The 19,112-nt window shown below is 43.8% G+C and overlaps 1 protein-coding gene across 4 annotated transcripts in view; it reads right to left on the reverse strand.

Annotated features, from left to right (window-relative positions):
* FOXD1 (forkhead box D1) overlaps positions 1–19,112 on the reverse strand; it is a 178,671-nt gene that overhangs the window by 129,890 nt on the left and 29,669 nt on the right. The window contains exon 3 of one of the 4 annotated variants that reach the window (XM_057307289.1): positions 17,611–18,332. The exons of the other annotated variants lie outside the window; for them this stretch is intronic. The gene's annotated coding sequence lies outside the window, so the exon portion shown is untranslated. Of the gene's footprint in view, positions 1–17,610; positions 18,333–19,112 lie in introns of those variants that run through there. 4 annotated transcript variants of the gene reach the window in all.

A 19,112-nucleotide genomic window follows, 5' to 3' on the forward strand; every position in this document is an offset into this window, starting at 1 on the left:
ATGAACCGAAGGTAAGTTGGAAACTATTTTTTGCTAAAAGTTTCCCAGAAGTGCAGTAGAATCCTTTGGAAATAGCTAAAGTTAGGTCTCGGTCAGCTATTCAGTTCACACCACCACACTTCCAGCTACAGCTGGAAGGAGAACAGCCACAGGTATGATCTACAGTGATTCACGGGTTATGGCCAATGGTTTGGCAAGGTGATGAGGGACTTGAAAGGAACATGATTGGAAAATTGGTGACAAGGATATCCGAGGAAGAAGTATATGGATAGACTTCTCCGAAAGGGTAAAGAGTGTGAGGTATTTGTATCTTATGTGAATGCTCACAGAAAAGTGACTTCAGGTGGAGAGGATGACCCATTCTGGGGACATCAGTCAGCATCATTCCCTACCCACTCTTGGCATTGCCCAAGGGGCTCATGAACAAAATGGCCACAGTAGGAATGAAAGGATAAAGGTTATGCATGGGCTTGGCAACATAGGCGTCTACCTACCAAGGCTGTTGACTACCCAAACTTCTGAGGGCCCTTTAGTTCCTAGTATGCCACAAATTCCCCAGGGGGATCGGCCAGCTACTTGATGGCGAGTTAACAACATTGGGCTATTTCTATAATGGAAGGGGCAGCACTTTGTTCTTACTAGAATGGATGCTTACTCTTCTTGCCTGTGATGTTTCTATCTAAACTATTATCCATGGACTTACCAAGTAACTTATCCACTGTCATAGCCTTCTAAACAGCATTATTTCTGACCAAGGAATTCGTTTCATAACAAATGAGGTTGCAGCAAGCGACCCATGCTCATGAAATTCACTAGTCTAATCAAGCTCCCCATCATCTTAAAGCGGCTGGCTTAATGGGATACTGGAATAGCTTTTTAAAATTTATTTTTTAAATTCCAGTACAATTAACATACAGCATTATATTAGTTTCAGGTGTACAATATAATGATTCAACAATTCTGCATATTACTCAGCGCTCATCATCATAAGTGTTCTCTTAATCCCCTTCACCTATTTCATCCATCTCCCCACCCACCTCCCCAGTTTGTTCTCTATATTTAAGACTGTTTTTTGGTTTGTCTCTTTTTTACTTTATTTGTTTTGCTCTTAAATTCCACATACGAGTGAGATCATATGGTATTTGTCTTTCTCTGACTTCTTTCACTTGGCATCGTACTCTCTAGGTCTATCCATGCTGTTGCAAATGGCAAGATTTCATTCTTTTTTATTACTAAGTAATATTCCATTGTGTAGCCTTTTGAAGACTTGGTTGTGATAGCCGTTAGGTACCAGTGGCTTGCAAGGCTGGGTCAACATCCTCCAGTATAAAATATATGCTCTAAATTGATGTCCAATATATGATGATTTTTCTCCCATAGTCAGGATTCATGGGTCTGAGAATCAAGGGGTGGAAATGGGGGTCAGTTTTATCACGATTAACCCTAGTGATTCACTAGCAACATTTTTTTATTAGCATCCCTGCAGTTGGACTGTACTGGTTTAGGAGTTTTACTTTCAAAGGGAACTATAGGTGGAAAACGCTTCCACCAAGGGACACCACAATGATTCCCCTGCACTAGAAGTTGAGACTGTTCCCTGAAAATTTTATGCTCCATATACCAATGAATCAACAAGCAAAGACTAGGATTACCATACTTGCTCAAGGGATAGACCCTGATAACCACGGGGAAATTGGGATTACTATACCATAGGAATGTCGGAAATCCTCTGGGGGGGGGTACCTCTTACCATTTCTATGTCCTAGGATTAAAGTCTGTAGAAAAATGCAACCCAATTCAGGCAAGACCACTAATGACCGTGAACTTTAGGAATGAAGGTTTGAGTTCCCTCCACCAGCCAAGCAACCATGACCAGCTGAAGTGCTTGCTTAAGGCAAAGGGAATGGGTAGTGGAAGGAAGAAATGAAAATGATACACAAGAAATGAAAATGATATATCAGTAATGACCATGCAACCATTACATAAACAAGGGCTGTAATAGTTTGGGTGTTTCTTCCTCATTTAGATATTTATGTTTGCATATATAGGAACCAAACATTTTTATTTTCTTACCCTTTCTCATCCCCACATCACCTGACTTACAACGTGTTATATACTAATTAACTATATACCAACATTTAAGTTACAGGGATTGTGAATCAGCTAGAAGAAAAATTAACACTCACCCAAAAAAAAAAGTGGGACTTGGTATCCTCCTCTGAGGGAAGAATTACTGTGCTTTGGTTGTATGTATCCCAGAATTTCATCCCTGCATGTTTCCAGTCAGCATGTGTCATAAGAGAGATCCTTGTGTGAGATCTGGAGGCTGGAAGCAGGTGCCACTGTTGCTGATCTCCTGGTTGGCCCTGTTGGTGTTGGTGGCAGCCAGGCCTTCTCCTGGCTCCTCCTGTCGCTGCTCTGACTCCTGGGCCAGATGTGCATTAGGTCCATGAAGAACATGAGTTTGTCCCACAGACGCTGCTAGCACCCAGGCCAGCAGCAGCCACAAGGGCCAGCTCGCGCTGTGGGTTCCGCCTTCTCCTCCTCTGGCCTGTTCTGCACTCCCCCTGCCTCCCACCTGTCCACTCTTAGGATCTGGCTTTCTAGCATTGGTCACAAAGATGGCCTTACAGAAATGGCTTCACCAGCTCCCACGATTGCTCAAGATCGAATCCCTGTAGCAAATCCCTCACCACGCATGTATCTTCTTGCGCTTTTCCTTCTCTGATTGAACCCTGACTGATACGGTGGCTTCAAGAATAGGGGACTTTATTTCCCTCCCGTGTAACTGGTGGAAGGTGAGCAGCCCAATTGGGCAGCACAGCATTGCTGCACATGAACGGTCAGGGACCCACGCTCCTCTGGTTGTGCTGTCCCACCATCCCAGGCCACGGTCTTCACCCACCCGGTCAGAGCTGTCTCCACAGCCAAAGTCCAGCGAGCAGAAAGGGACAAGAGGGTAGGCAGGAGGCCCACTGCACCTAAAAGACCTGGCCCTGGAGGTGGCACACATCACTTGTGTTCACATTCTGTAAATGAGAACATTATCACATGGCCTAACCCAACTCCAAGGAAGACCAGGAATCTGTTCTACTGAAGTGGTGGTGCACCCAGAAAGAAAAGGTATTTTGATGAACAACTAACTCCTTCTACCACACACATAGAGACTAGTTTTAATTATGTAAATACTATTATATACAGTAGATATTAAAATGTAATATACATTATATATGCACATGATAAATTATATAATACTATATACACTAGGTATAATAAAAATATATACTATACAGTAATAGATAATATTATATACTGTGCTGCTGATCCCCAAGTCCTAAAAATAGAATAAAGGAACCACTAAAAATGAGCTGAGTTATCCTGCAAACCAAAGGCAGGAGCAGCCAAGTGCGATGAAAAAATGAATTGAATGCTTCCAGATTTAAGATTCTTTGTGCCAATAAATAAATAAATAAACTACTACTGTAATAACAAACCCCAGGATCTTTCCCAACTAAAACTCATAATTGATTACAAGCTGTTGCCTACAGCATCGAGTTACATTTTGCCTTACCAACTAAATGCCTCAGTAGTTAAAGTGATTTTGTTTGAGATTCACATGGATTAAATAGCCTAGAACACATCCACCCTAGACTTAATCTAAAAGAGAGGAGATTTGGTTCAAATGTTGCTTCTCAGCATGTCAGGAAATGTTTTCTTCAATTAAGTAATCTTATTTTAGAGTTAGCTCTGTGCCAAGAAAATAAACAATATATCTTTCATGAACACATCCACTCTGTTGTATAAAAACTTTTATTTTCTGGGAGGCTGCTCTTGGAATTTGTACACATAATGAGATCAGAGCTGGAAAAATCCTGTTTTCTTTAGTATTTAATGGCTTTGGAAACTATAAGGGAGCCATGTGACACAGTGTATTGACAGAGCTCTGTGAACAAGTGAGTATCAAAGATCAACAGATAATCTTCTTTTCCCCCAAAAAACTGCAGTTTTACAGGAACACTGCATTAAGTACAGTGGGATGTTTCCACTCAATCTTGAGCTGCATAAAAATTAGTTTCAAGAGAATCTGGTGCCGATCACAGACCAAATGCTGTTATGCTTTCAACACATTTTAAGGGATTAGGCATTATGGCTATGTGCTTCCAAGATCAAGTTGCAAGAGTGGGAAGTCAGGCAAAACTCTTAAGAGCCAAGGGCCTGTCTACCTAAAGGATGGCATTCACTGTAGAAGGCAGAAGGCTAGAGGACTCCTTGGAGGTCTCTGCCCCCACCCCCAGAGGAAGGCTCTGGCTGGAGACCTGGAGCAGGAGAGAGAGTTGCGCTCTCCTGCTCCACCTCCCGCTGTTCCCAACATCCTCTGTTCCCAACACACTCTGTTCCCTACACACTCTGCTAGGCTCCAGGAACACCAAACGATTCGCACATCCCCAGATGTGCAGTGCAGCTTCTCTTTCCCATGCTGTGTATAGGCTACTTTCCCCCACGAAAACTCCTCATTGTCCTACACCACTCAGCTCTAGCATCACCTCGTCTCAGAAGCCCAGGCAGTTACTCTCTCCTCTTAATTTTTTTTTTTTTTACTGTCTTCCCTGCTAATGAGCTTCTTAAAAGCAAGAAACCCTATTGATATTGTTTATCTTACATTCTCGTTGCCTAACAGATCCAGACTCATGGTGGGCACATAATATGTGTTTATGAAAGAAACAAGAAAATGTTAAATCTAAAAATGTGGGATAAGGGAACGTCCTGATTAGCCAACTGTGGCTCCCTCTCTGACATAGTAAAGGGCCAGTCCCAGAGTTCACTGAGGAAGAAGGAAAGAAAAATTGCTCTGATCTTTCACATTCTCTCCTCCACCTGTACTTGGGTCAACCAAGACAAATAGTTAGCCCCCCTTGTGTTTCCTTCATCACCCACGGAATGCATTAATAAACATTTGCTAGTAGGAACTACACGGCAAACCCTCCACCCTTAGAACCATGGTGGTACATTCCCTTTAAGGACATGTCCCAGAACAAGCACTAGGTGAGGGAGCAGCACAGAAGAAAACTTTCCCAGACCTTTCTGGAAGAGCTTTAACCTCTTCAGAAGTAAGAGTTGACTTTGCTTTGCCTGCTTTTTTTAAGCACAGAGTTTAGATGGAAACTTAGGACAGAGCATGGGAGGTCCAGCCATAACAGACTCATCAGACTCATATGCACTGTTCCATCACTCCCAACAACTGTTCCGTGGGCCTCTCCAAGTGAGAGTGACCAAGATGAAGGGCAGAGAACCCTGGGGTGGCAATCAGGAGACCTGCATCTAAGTCCTGACTCTGCCGCTCTTTGTACCACCTTCGGCCGTCCTCTTAATTCCCTGGGCCTCGGTTTTCTCACCTTTTAATGGGAGCTACAATATCCACTCGATCACTTTATCGTGAGGTGCTAAGCCTTGAAAAACCTGGTTTCCACAAAATCTTTTAAAATGTACAAGTGCCATACCACTGTGTGGCTCATCTCCCACTTGTCAGTATTCTACCTCCCAGCCCTCTGGGCTTCTCACTAGTCCACAGACACACCGGGTACAGCCACACCTTGCCCACTCAGGCCCCTTTCACCGATGGAGCCATTTCCCTCATTAAAATTCTCCTGTTTGGCTAACACAACCCGTGACATCATGCAGATCTCAGGAACCCCCGAGATGGAGGGACAAAAAGGAACTCCAGTGTGATGTTCTTCCCCAGAACTCAACTCTATTCCAACCATGAGAAAAACATCAGTCAAATCCAGCTTGGGGGACAGGATATGAGGCCAGTATTCCTCCAGGCTCTCAAGGTCATGGAAACAAGCAAAGACTGAGAAACCGTCTTCGACCAGAGAAGACTGAAGAACTGTGACAACTAAATGCAACATGGCTCCCTGAAATGGATCCTGAAAAAGAGGACATTAACGGAAAAACTGGTGACATCTCTGAGAGCATGGAGTACAGGTGAGAGTAATGTATCACTGTTGGTTTCTTGGTTTTACAACTGTATTGTGGAAACATAAGATGTTGAGGATGGGGAAAACCAAGTCAGAGATATGTGACAGCACCCTGTGCTATTTCTATAACTTTCTGTGTATTTAAACTTGATCTAAAATTAAAAAATGTACTTAAACCAAATTCTACACTTCAGGGTCAAGTTTCATCCAAATACCACCTCCCTTGTGGTGCCTTACTGAATCCTCCATTTAGCTCTGACCTTTCCTTCTTCTAAATCCTCCTCGTACTTTGCTTCGTCCTTAAATGGCATCCTAAATGTTAGTTATTTGTGTACCATTCAACCCTCCCCCCCACACAGAGGCACACACTGATCTCCGAGCAACTGCAGGTGATTTTCCTGACACATGACAAATAGCTCACGAGTGTTTATGAATGGATGGATGGATGGATGGATGGATGGATGGATGAATTGCAGCGGGCTGTGCTGTCAAAGTGCAGAGTTACTGCAGCTTGCTCGTCCTCTCCAGGCTGAGCTGCACAAGACATTTGCTCAAAACAGAATTTATTCTGTGGACTAAGGCAATGTCTGTTAATAGAAGCATTACCATATATTTGCAAAACACCTTGCATTCTAGACTTTTAAAGCGATTTAGAAACCACGACTTCTTAATCTTCACGCACGCTCCCCTCACATGAAATGCTTTGGGCATAATTTAGTAATCCAAACTGTACATACCACAGGAGATTTGAAAAGTGCCTAATTAAAGATACAATGCTGTGCTCACCTTATCCTGGGCTTAAATCCATTGAAATTAGTGAGCGTTTGGATTCAGAGAAGGAAGAATTGAGGCATTTTTATAGCTGTGGATTTGAAAGGATTTGGGGCATCAGTACACTAGGCTTGAATGAGAAAAACAGGCTAAAAATCAGCAATAAATAAGATGGTTGGAAGGCAAACAGGATGTCAGAATTAAGAGAGAAAATTGGAAACGAATGAAAGCGTCACACTGAACTGCTAAATCAAAGACATAGGAGAGGCCAGCATGCAGGGAACGGGCGGGTAACTGAAAGAGAGAAAGGATGTTGTCTTAGCCTAATTTCCTCCTTTCTAAAAAGCAGAGTTTGAGGTGTTGCTTAGCATGTAGGTGGTTTACTGGGGTTTTTTTTTTAAGGTACTTTTATTTTTTTTTTAAGATTTATTTATTTATTTTAGAGAGAGGGAGGGAGGGCAAAAGAGAGAGCGTGTATGCGCACAAGTGGGGGCAGGGTAGAGGGAGAAAGAGAGAGAATCTCAAGCAGGACCAACCGTCCCCCCTCACTGAGCCGATACAGGGCTCCATCCCCGACCGTGAGATCATGACCTGAGCCAAAACCAAGTGTCTGCCGCTCAACCAGACTGAGCCACCCAGGCGCCCTTTTAAGGAGGTTTACTTTTAAATGTGAACCCAAATAACAGGAACGGAAAACTGAGAAGCATGGCACTGGCTGCTTCGTGTTCTCATGGGGGAGAGAATTCAACTTTGAATGTAATCTGTATTAACTGGGAATGTACATGATTGGGGTAAGTTGCTATTGTAGTCATGCACATGGTAAACCATCCAGGGCGGTTTAGCTACATTTTGTATGTTGTAAAGAGAAGTTCCAAAAGCAAATTTCATAGGTTGGAAATTCCTATGACAATGAGTGCAAGGTAAACTGCCCTCATCGTTTAACTCCTCCAGGTTACTTGGGTGCTGCTTTAAAAGCTGAGGTACCCATCAGCCTGCCAGGTCCAGGGGCACTAGTACTTTTTTGCTACTAGCATCATGACTTTCACTTCTAAACCAACTAAAGAAAAGCCCAGCCCTCGGGAAAACAGCAATTACTACCACCACTGTGTTAGTGGGAAGGGATTCAGTTGTCCTCCCAGATTGTTGTATGTCACAGTGACCTGCTCTGTGACAGCTACCTTGCAAAAGCGGCCACATTACACGATTGTAACAGTTGCTCGATGACATTACTTCAGCCTTTTCCTCTGAGCTGTTCATCCAAACATGGTCAGATTAGGGGGCTGGAGGTTTCAGAGGTCAAACAAGAACTCCAGCTGTCAGAAACAGAACTCTTCAGAGACAGCGGGTCTGGACCTCTATTAGCATCACTGCTGCTGCTATTGTTTCCGTGGTGTGGTGGCCCAGACTCTCAAAGTGCCTCAGGGCCATCAGCTCTCTTTCTTCCTTCCCCCTCTGCTGTCTGCGGCGGTGGTGGTCACGGTGTGGGGTGATTTGAGAAAGGTGATTTGAATGAGCTCCCCACAGCTGCTCTAGCAGCCAAAACCCAAGCTGGCTGGGAAACACAGACCCAAGATGAGCACTTCGGGCCACCAAGGCACTAGGAGTTAGTGCGACAAGGCCTCAAGGTTCACCAGAGAGCCACTTCCTCTCCCAGAACCTTCCCACATGTTCGAGCCCTGTGAGAGCAGCCTGCCCCTGGAGTCAGTGACCCGTTTCTGCTTCCAAATGGCCAAGTGACCGCAGGTAACCCGTAATCTCCCCAGACCTCAGTTTCCTCTTCTATAAATTGTGAGCAGAGGATTAGAAGGTCTTTCAGCTCCAAGATGTTATGATGTAAAAATCTTGCCAAGACAAATCTCTTAAGTTTGTTTTCTTGTATGTCCACACCTCCCTCTTCTATATTTGTTCTGCACATGGAAAATATCTGATGCCTCACCCTTCCTCACCCTCACCAGACACTTGAGAAAATCTGGAATGTTTCTTCTATAAAAGAGCTTGAGCCATATTTTCTACACATTTGGCTCCACTTTGCCAGTGAAATCCCTGCCACTTCTTCAAATCATAGGAATAAGCACTGCACCCGGAAGATAACTGATGCTCATCGGGTTCCTTCAACGTTGTATCAAACTCGGTTATTTCAGACATCTTTTTTTCCTGTGGATCAGAAGATGGTTGCCAGCCTATCTAATTATCTCTGATTCACATCAAGGGAATTTGAAGTAGGATGTTTCTCATGGGGAGAAAAAAATCTTTGTTTTGAGAATTCCTTTGCCCATTCTGGCCCAACAGAATTTCAGGTGACAACCCTTGGGCAGAGTGGCGAAAGTACATTTTTATTTCCATAGATGTTATTTATTATCAGAAGATCGTGGGGAGTTGGTTGGGGAATGGTGGCTAAAATCATCTCTTTTGCTCCAATCTTGAAAGAAGATTAAAAACTCTCTAAGATAGTTCTCTTCAGGAGGCGCCTCGGTGGCTCAGTTGTTAAGCGGCTACCTTAGGCTCAGGGAGTTATCCTAGGGTCCTGAGATCAAGCCCACATCCGGCTCCCCGCTCAGTGGGAAGCCTGCTTCTCCCTCTCCCACTCCCCCTTCTGGTGTTCCCTCTCTCGCTGTGTCTCTCTCTGTTCAAAAAAAGAATAAAATCTTAAAAAAAAAAAAAAGATAGTTCTCTTCATTGGGGTACCTGGGGGGGGGGGGTCAGTCAGTTAAGCATCTGCCTTCAGCTCAGGTCATGATCCCAGGGTTCTGAGATTGAGCCCCAGATCAGGCTCCCTGCTCAGTGGGGAGTCTGCTTCTCTCTCTCCCTCTGCCCCTCCCCCGACTTGTGCTCTCTTCCCCCCTCTCAAATAAATAAAATCTTAAAAAAAAAAAAAGATAGTTCTCTTCATCTAGAATCCACCAGAAGTATGAATTCTTATTTTTCTTTTTTTTAATGTTCAATTAGCCAGCATATAGTACATCATTAGTTTCTGATGTAGTGTTCAATGATTCATTAGTTACATATAACACCCAATGCGCCTGATGGCCACGTCAGCCTGAAGATACAGAACATCACAATGACAGAGGACGTTTTCCAGTGTAGTGAGAATCCTCCCTGAGCTGCTTTCCTCTGGAAACCTTAGAAGTGGCCCACAATAGCATGTGCTCAGTTCTGATGTGTAGTGTTGTTGCTGCTTGGCTGGTGCTGGACTGATCTTAATTCTCTTCCTGACCATGCAAGAAGAAAAATGCAGTGGTTAAAATGAATCATGTTCACTGGGACGCACCAATGGCAAAGGTGCAGGGAGCGAGACAGTCAGTTCGTCGCAGGACCCTCTGCTTTGACGCACTGATGACATGGCTCTTTGGGTCAGAAAACAGTGAGGGCATATGCCAGGATGCCCTGACGTCAGAAGATCTGGGGGCTGTGCTGAAGGGAGGAAAATTAATATGACAGCCAGTGTGTTTTTAGAAAGGAGTTAAAAAATCAATGTGAGGTCTTCCTTATTTGTGTACCAAGCATGCCCAGAACTTTCTTCCTTTTGGATTCTTTAAATTTTGTTTTGTTTTGTTTTGTTTTTGGCTCACTGATGATACATGAAGAAGTTTCTTTTCAATACGAAAGTGAAAAGCATTTCTCTGTGTTTGGACACCTTGGATGTGAATTCATTTTGCAGTCTTGACCCAGAGGAGCTGGTTCTATTCCCAGCTCCACCAAGCGAGTCATTGATCCTCTCTGGACCTTATTTTGTCATCTAAAAAAACATAAGGGGTTTGGAATAGACCATCTTTTGCAGCACTGGCTACATAATTTGCAGGTTTGGTATAAAATAAAAATAGAGGGCCTAAAGTTCAGAAATGATTAAGACTTTCAGGAGAACAACAATAGAGTATTAAGCCAAGTGTGGGGCCCTTCTATGCGTGGGGCCCCGGGGGCCAAACAGGTCACACACACAGGTCAAAGCTGGCCTTGATCTTTCCCATGCCTTGTCCAGCGCCAAACGTTTCTGATATCAAGGCATTCTTTTTTATTCTCCATACTGCACAATCCTCATGCAAAAAAAAAAAAAAAAAAAAAGCGAAAACAAAACCAAAAACCTTGAGTGGCATTTTTTTTTGCTTCAAATCTATCTCACTTTTACTTTTCATGTTCCTTTGACCATAAGTTGTACCTCAGCCCTTCCTGACTTCATTTTATTCTCCAAGATGGATTTTCTTCTTTCCTGTCTAAAACATCCAGATGACCTTTGCTTTGGGCTTTTTCTAAATCACCATATGTTAGATAATTGTGCCCAAAGGAATTACTTCCAGAGTGGCCTAAACACAAAAGAAAAACACACAGCCAACTTTTTCTCTAGAGCAGTGCAAACATTTCCTTAAACCTAAGTGTCTCAAGAGGAAAATTGACAGAATAAACCTTTCACCCAGCGAGCTGACTGCATAGTGCTTATACAGAATCCTTCTTGCATTTTTATATCCCTGATTTATCTACTGTTTTGCCAATAAAAGCAGTCATGTTCTTTGATTTAAGTTTTTTAGAATGGAAAAGTGGCCAGAGAAAATGACTTGGTTGAGTGTTTTATTAACGGAAAGAACTGATATGCCAGCAACAATCCAAGTTCTTTGCCCCTTCTCTATCATGTTACACCATAATATAGCACCAATCTGAGAAGTAGATTGCAAATCAAATGCTAGAAAATCAATGGCTTTTCAGATACTAGGTTCACTAAAGTGCCAACCATAAAACATAAAGAAACTTCAGCACTGAGAAGCGAAATCTATTCATATAATTTAACAATTACAAAGCAACGACCAAAAATGAGGGGATTCTCTTAACACCTTATGAGGAAATAAGTTTGTTTTCTTGCATAAGTTTTTCTGCTAGGTTCTAATTACTGAAGTCTCATCCAAGTAGATGAAGTCCCTGTACAAAATTTTACCATTCCTTCCAATCAATGGAAAAATCAGATTTACTCTTCAAGCTAACCTGTAGAATTTTAAGAGGAGGAAGTGACTTCAAAGCTATTCTGCCTGACAACACAACCTCAAAATGAATTTATTTTCTGTTTAGAAAGTTTGGGGTATTCCACTTATTATCAAAAACAAGTACATTGACTCTTTTTCCTGAATCATATAAAAAATCAAAAGCCCATTTGTCTCAAATACTCAAGGATCATGTACGTCTTATTTTGAAGGACAGGTTAGGGCAAGGATGTTATAAACACTAATAAACCGCTGTCTAGTTTATGACAGCTCCCAATACTTGAATACCAATATCCTTCGGAATATGAGCCAACAAGTTCGTAGAACGATAAATGCCTGTATTGAGAGCTCGCCTACAGCTCTGCCTAATGGCAGCATTATACCTAAACCCCTGTATTAACTGACTAGGGCTGCAATGACAAGGTACCAAAACTGCATGGCTTCAAACAAGAGAAGTGTATTTTCGTGTAATTCCAGAGGCGAGAAGTCCAAAACCAAGGTGTCGGTGGGCCCTGCTCTCTGAAGACTCCAGAGAGGACCCTCCCTTGCCTCCCGCTTCGCGCATTACTGGCGCTGCATCACCCCAGTCTCTGCCTCCATCGTCACAGCGCCTTCTCCTCTTTTTATGAGGACCAGGTGTATTGATGTGCGGACGCTGCTCTAACAAAATATGATAAACGGGGGGGGGGGTGGCTTACACAACAGACGTTCTTCCTCACGGTTCTGGCTCTGGAGGCTAGAAATCTGAGATCAAGGCACTGGCCTATTTGGAAGGACATGAATTTGGAGGGACACTTTCAACCTCATACATGTCCCTAAATAAATGGTAATCTCTTCTCTGTTTAAATGAAATAAAATAACCCAAAATGTCTTAATGAGATGTTCCAGAAAAGAAAAGCTCGGTGAGTCCCCGACGAATCCATTCCGTTCAGTCATCCAACCCATCAGTTCTCAAAGTATGATCTCAGGACCATTTGCCCCAATTCAACTTTGGGAGGGGCTGATGAAAAATGCAGATTCTTAGGCTCCACTCCAGAGCCACCAAGTCAGAACTGCTAAGAGCAGAGGCCAGGAACTTGCATTTTAAACAAGTTCATGGGGATGGGGCGGGGGGTGTGCGCACTAAAATTTAAGAACCACTGATCCATAGTGTCAGAAAAGTCTGCTTGACATTCCCCACAGTGCTTCTTATATTCATTCTCTCTTTTTCTTTTCATTCTTCTCAGGTGAAATTGAAAACAGCTGGTCAACAATTTTTCTTTCTTTATAGTTGAACACCATTCTAAAGGTACTCCTCATTCCTTTCTCCCCCACGTGAAACCAAATAGTAGACACTCAAATAATATTCCTTAGGATGTGTTTCCTAATCATTAAATCATTTACAAACTCTGGTCAAATTCTTGTCATCTCCAGAATCACGACAATGCCTTTGGCCATGGAGAGAGATACCACTGTTTCATATTTCAGATTAGAAAAACCTGAAAGCTAAAGAAGTCACACTGAAGCCATCCTAACTGAAGTTATTTCTAGCCAAGAAACAAAGGTACGTACTTAAGTATTACTAGCCCACGAGGTAGAGACTGCCTCTAATTCCTCCTTCCTTCCTGTGAGCCCTTCGTGTCAAACTTTACGAGCGAGGAAACAAACCTGCCAGCTTCTGGGCCATGTGTGTTCTGAGCCCTGTGGTGGGGCATCAGGAGGACAAGCAGGTGATGAGACCAGAAAGGGGGTCAAGAGGGGAGACAAAGGCAACTTGGCAACTGAAGTGGAGCTTTTGCAAGGCTTAAGAACCAGTTGTTTCTTTTTGAGCAACACAACAAGAACGCTTGGGTGAGGGCCACACAGAGCACTGTGATTCTCCTCAGCCAGAGGTGTGCAAACTCTAGTGGTGATACGCACTATTTCGCAGCCTTGAGTTTTGCTCTCACGTGAAACAGAACTCCATGCTGACCATTCACATATGCATTCATCAAACATCCGTCAACATCCCCTGAGTACTCATAGTCTAGACATGGAAAGCCAGAGTTACAACATAGACTATGAATAAGGGAGCTTCCAAAGAAGAAAGAAATGTGATGAGTTAGAGGGGAGGAAGAAAACAGGACATGCTTTTCAGATCTAAAACCATATTCACCAGTGAGAAGAAATGATTGAAGTGAGTCCCTCTGTGTGTGGGGGGGAGGGGGAGTCACATCACCTCAGCTAGCGTCATTCACATATTTCCCATTCTACAGACAATTGTGACATTTTACTGAGAGGGTCTTTCTTAGTCTAACTAGAAAAGTGAATGGTTTTAATGGCTTATTCAAGCCAGAAAGCATTTACTAAGCACCCATCATGAGCAAAACATTTTTTAAATTAGAAATTGCTTTAAAAATTAGAGGACACAATCAGCTCTTGAAGATTTTACAGTTTATTTAGGAAAGAAGATAATTGTATTGTTAGAAAATGCTACAGAAATTCAAGTTATCCTAAAGGAAAGATGCCATATAAGTGGTATTTGTTGACCTGACATAAAAAATTTGCTCTATTATTTGGGGGTGGGGAGGAAGGTTAACTTCTCATACTAACAGAACACAATTAGAGGTAAATATCTTAAACATTATCCAGAAAAATAGCATGATTCTGGTATAACAAGTATCAATTTCTGGCATTTCATCTTGATATCAATGAAGTTATACTTCAACACAAAACATGATGGTTCACGGGAACCATTATAAGGAAGATAGTCTAGAACCGAGTCTTGAAGGAAATGGAGGATGATATTGACAAGAAGAGGAAAAACTTAGCAGGCAGGGTGAACTACCCAAGCGAATGCACAGTAGGAAGGATGACGTGTGAAAAAGGCTCTAAGGAATCTGAACACACTGCACAAGAGATCACTGAGTAGAACTGGAGCTGCAAATAAAAAGGTGAACACAAGGAGTGAAGGTCTTTGAAGACTAGCCCAACTATTAGGTTGACCATATGAACCTTCCACTTCTTTGTAAGTCAGTACAGTCCATCGTTTGGAATTTCATAGGGTTCAGTGGAACGATGGAGTTTGTTCCATCGAAATGACTCAGCAAAGACACTGATGTTTTGGGACGATTCATCAGGTGGTGGACAGGCAGGCACTTGGCTGAACTTGGGACTGGCAGACAGTTAGGATCTACTCTAGTAACCTGGGCACGAGATGGTTGGAACCTGGACTCGGTCTGGCTGTAGATGAGGAAAGGAAAAGTCAAATCTCAGAGGCGGCAGGTATTGTGAGACAATTAACAGTCTCTGCCATGGTTGCAGCCTAGTGGGAAAGTCTTCTGTAAAACGAACAGTTGTTTTGAAAATAATAATTAAGGGAAAATCCATATTTTCTAAGATCAGGTTTCCTGGAACTGCCACGTATCTACAAAGGGAACGGAATGAAGAAAATATCACTCCCTTTACCCCAAACTGTATTCCAGTCCCAGGGATTTGGAACCAGTCAATGAGTCAGGAAGGCACTGAAGAGCTGCTGTATGGGTAGACTGGTTGTGGATCTTAGAACTGGAAGGTATCTTACAAGAGTATCATGCATCTTATTAAACACTGTATGAACTGAGAGATTTTCTGGAAGGAGATTTTTCCTAGAAATGGCTGTCTAAGTGAATCTTCATTTCCATCTATGTCTCCAAAGCTGAGACATTTCCAGAGTTGCATCTTCTCCTGGAAGTATCACACTTTGATCCCTGGAGTACCCTGTTCCTCCTTTGAAATTCAGCCTGGGCACAATAACCCCTGCTTCCTCAGTGTCCCCCATGCAGCTAAGACAGGCTGGCATTCAAAAAAAGATTTAGCTGGATACGATGTGAGCAGTAAAAGAAAATAATACAGGCAACATAACAACAGTCAGGTCTTCAAAGTCTGGAGAGAACCCTGAGTCAGCACTGATCACAGTGGAGGGACTAGCGCCACATCAAAACGCCCTCCTGCCCAGTGCCCTGTCCATCTTTGTGAGGGCACCGCTCAGGGCATAGCTTGTTTCCCAACCTCCAGGAGACTGGAGGTCTCCTACCAAAGTGGCTCCTAACGACTAACCAAAAGACACTTGTCTCCTAAGTTGGGCACTAGGGGTCTATGGACACTCACTACAGCAAAGTGTGGAGTCTATTCTTTCTTGTTACCCCCTTGCCCAACACAATACCTGGCACATGTTGGGGTTCAATGCAATGTCTCCTGGGAGAAAATTCCAAACTTTTCCACAAACAGAAGATCAGAGCAACTCAGTCTTCCCACTTAATTCCAACCTCAGATCTGAGGGCCATCCTTTCCTCAAACTGTTGGGATTGTGAAGACGGGCTTCGTATGACTTCGGTTAGCTGCCTCACCCACTTGTGGAGCACTTTGGGGCCTTTCTCTCAGGAAAAGTTCCTTCTTCATAACCCGGACAACTCTCCTTCTCAGAGGTCTGCAAACACCTATCCGCAAAGCAGGAGTCCCCACGCATTCCAAAACAGGAACTTGACCGAGATCAGCAGACCAAACAATTCATTTTGAAAGAATGAAGCCAAGGCCCAGTGAACGACCAGTAACTTTCCCAGGATCTCGTGGCCATTCCGTGACTGAGATGCCCCTGGGGTACACCCAGGCCTGTACTGGTTTCACCTCACCGTTTCTCATGGCTTTGCTCCTCCACTTGTTTATACGAGAATGGCAACCTCAGAGAGGCTGTGGGAGGCTGCTTTCACGTGGGGCCCACAAGCGGTCCCCACTCTCCCTCACCTGCCCTCAGAGTCTGATGGGCCTCTTGTTAGTTCCCAGATGCTGCAGTACTACTTTGTGGTCACCCAGAACCCTTGCAGTTTAAGATGTAAAAACAGATACTGCCCAAGCCTGGGCTCACTTGTGGAGGCCTCTGGACACTGGAAGAAGGTAGAGTTGTTTTCTGTTGGGTCCCAGAGAGCATCATAAATACCAGAAAGCATCTGTCAAAAATAATCCTGTCTTATTTATGTGTGTGTGTCTGTATTTTACTGTTTCTCTGTTTTGTGTTTTCCCCCCATTGGCCTACCTCCACCTTCCTGAATAAATTTAGGCAAGCCCTCTGCATGCCTAATCCCTAGGTTTCCAACACATAACCCAGAAAAGCCAGTAACACTCTGCCTTGGGGTTGCCTTTACTGAGTATGGGCCGTGCTAAATTGAAATCAGTGCTCACCTCAAGAGGACCAATGTTGTTTCAGAAAAACCCTTTAATACTTACTTCATCCAACTCTAAAAATAACATATGCTTCTTGGACCAAAATTAGGGGAGTAGGGTGTATGAGAAAAGGCAGAAAAATATAAAGAAGTCTTTAAAATATAATCTACCACCACTGTTAATGTTGTAGGGCTATTTCTCTTCTACACACACACACACACACACACACACACACACACTCCTATCCTCTGGTTTCAGGCAGACCGATGGTTAAGAAAGAACTGAAGTCTCAGGGCACAAGAACAGGCAGAGAAAGAGGCCTGCACATACCAGGAACTGTTGGCACAAGTATAAAGATAGGAAATGACAAAGCTTCATTTTGAAGCTTGGCAAAGGAGACAGCATGTGGGATTCATGTGATCATTGTAACGGACTCTTTTCAGTGGCAGAAATGATATTAATTAATTCACTGGTCAGGACGAGAAGGAAGTGTTGCTGTGGCTCTGACTAAAGTCAGCTTCTGTTCCTCTGCTTGAAGTGAAATCTACCTGTCGTATGAGTCAACGTGCTTGTCAGGCGGGGCTGTGGCAGAGGCAACCGTCACTGCCGTCCAAACGCAGGAAATCACATTTGAAGGGGAAGCTCTGGGCTGGCAGAAGTGTGTTAACCTTTCATCCATGTCATTGGGTTTAATATGTTAACTTTGTAGTGAAAGCGTCTTCTTTGAGCTCAGGGTTCATAAAAAGTGTTACTGGTCCTTGATGTTCCCAGTCAAGAATAGTAAGGAAAACAGAACCCTGAAAGCTCACATTGAGCGAAGCGAAGACAGAGCTGGGGGGTCAGCCCAGGCCCCAACTCCTCCCTAGCCTGACAGAACTGAACGGCTATTCATAGCGGCTGGAGCACTTCCAAGCTGTGAGTGTAAATTTACTTGTATCATCTTTGCAGAGAGGAACTGTGTAGTCCCCAGTGCCTCCTGGTTGATTCGGATCGACTGTTTATTTGTTTAGTCCTGTAATGATATTATCCACAGGGCTAGAGCCACACAGGGCGGAGGAGGAATTCCTGAAGGAGGGAGGCTGCCTGTGTTTACTGCCCTGTCAGCCCCTTCACGACAAAAGACAAAAGTAGCTGTAATTTGTGTGTTCCCACACACATGATCCATATGGACAATATCGAGTGTAGGTGCTGATGAAGAAAAAAAAGGATTACCAGAAATCAAGATGGCAGCTGCCTTGAGAGAAATGCAGAGGCTCACAGTGAGCCTCTGATTAAACACCACAGTTCCAGAGCTGGAAGGAATTCTGAGATGTTATGCATCACCAGAGGAAAAACGAACCACCGGCTCTTGACTGACTTAGGCCTTGTGTTGTCTTGGAGCTCGAGCCTGTTTCTCTGTTTTTTTCTTTTCTTTTCAAACTCAGCAGTTCCTCTTGCCGTCGCAGGTTTCTCATGGCAATGCCTGTTTGGGGGAGGGGGAGGGGTACCATGATTTCCCTTTTCCTCAGCACATTTATAGCTTAGTTTCAATGCAGTTCTTAGCTGTGGGAGTATCATCAGTGCCAATTCTAGTTCATCTCCTCAGTGTCAGACTGAAACCCCTAAAATGTGCTGCCAGTTGGTTCCTGATTGTTTTTCTGGAAGCTTTGCAGCTCTGAAAGCTTTTTACCTCAGGAACGTGACCCTCCATCCAAGAAACACACTACTTGAAAGAAAGGACAAAATGAATCAACAGAGTCAGCATGTCACTCAGTGGGCTGGCAAGTGGTGATCTGCTGACATGATCTGGGACAACTGTGCCCAACCTTCTCGATGACTGTGGTCCCACTATGGCCCTGCCACACTATAGATGCTGCCATCACAATTTGATCAGGGTCACCTGCAAGTCTCACCCCATTCATTGATGACAGGACGGCGAAAGGAACGGCCCTGAGGGCTGACTGGAAAATGGGATGGGTGGCTGCCACAGGCCTTGACGAACAACACTTAAGAACATGCTCCAACCACCTCAGCAAAGTGAAACAACACTGCTAGATGCTAGTGTGGCATGACGGCCCAGCGGGAAGCCTCGAATGGCCTGAGCCCGTTCTGAGTAACGCACAAGGCAACCATGGGTAACAGATCATAAGTAGCAGTGGTCCGCAAAAAGAGCCATCTGTGGTTCCCAGACAATGGAGACATGTCATGACATCCAAGACGGAAAGGAAGGTAAAGAGCCAGCTCTGTCTTCCTGGCAGCAAGA

Source organism: Ursus arctos, unplaced genomic scaffold (assembly GCF_023065955.2).
Source record: "Ursus arctos isolate Adak ecotype North America unplaced genomic scaffold, UrsArc2.0 scaffold_5, whole genome shotgun sequence".
NCBI lineage: Eukaryota > Metazoa > Chordata > Mammalia > Carnivora > Ursidae > Ursus > Ursus arctos.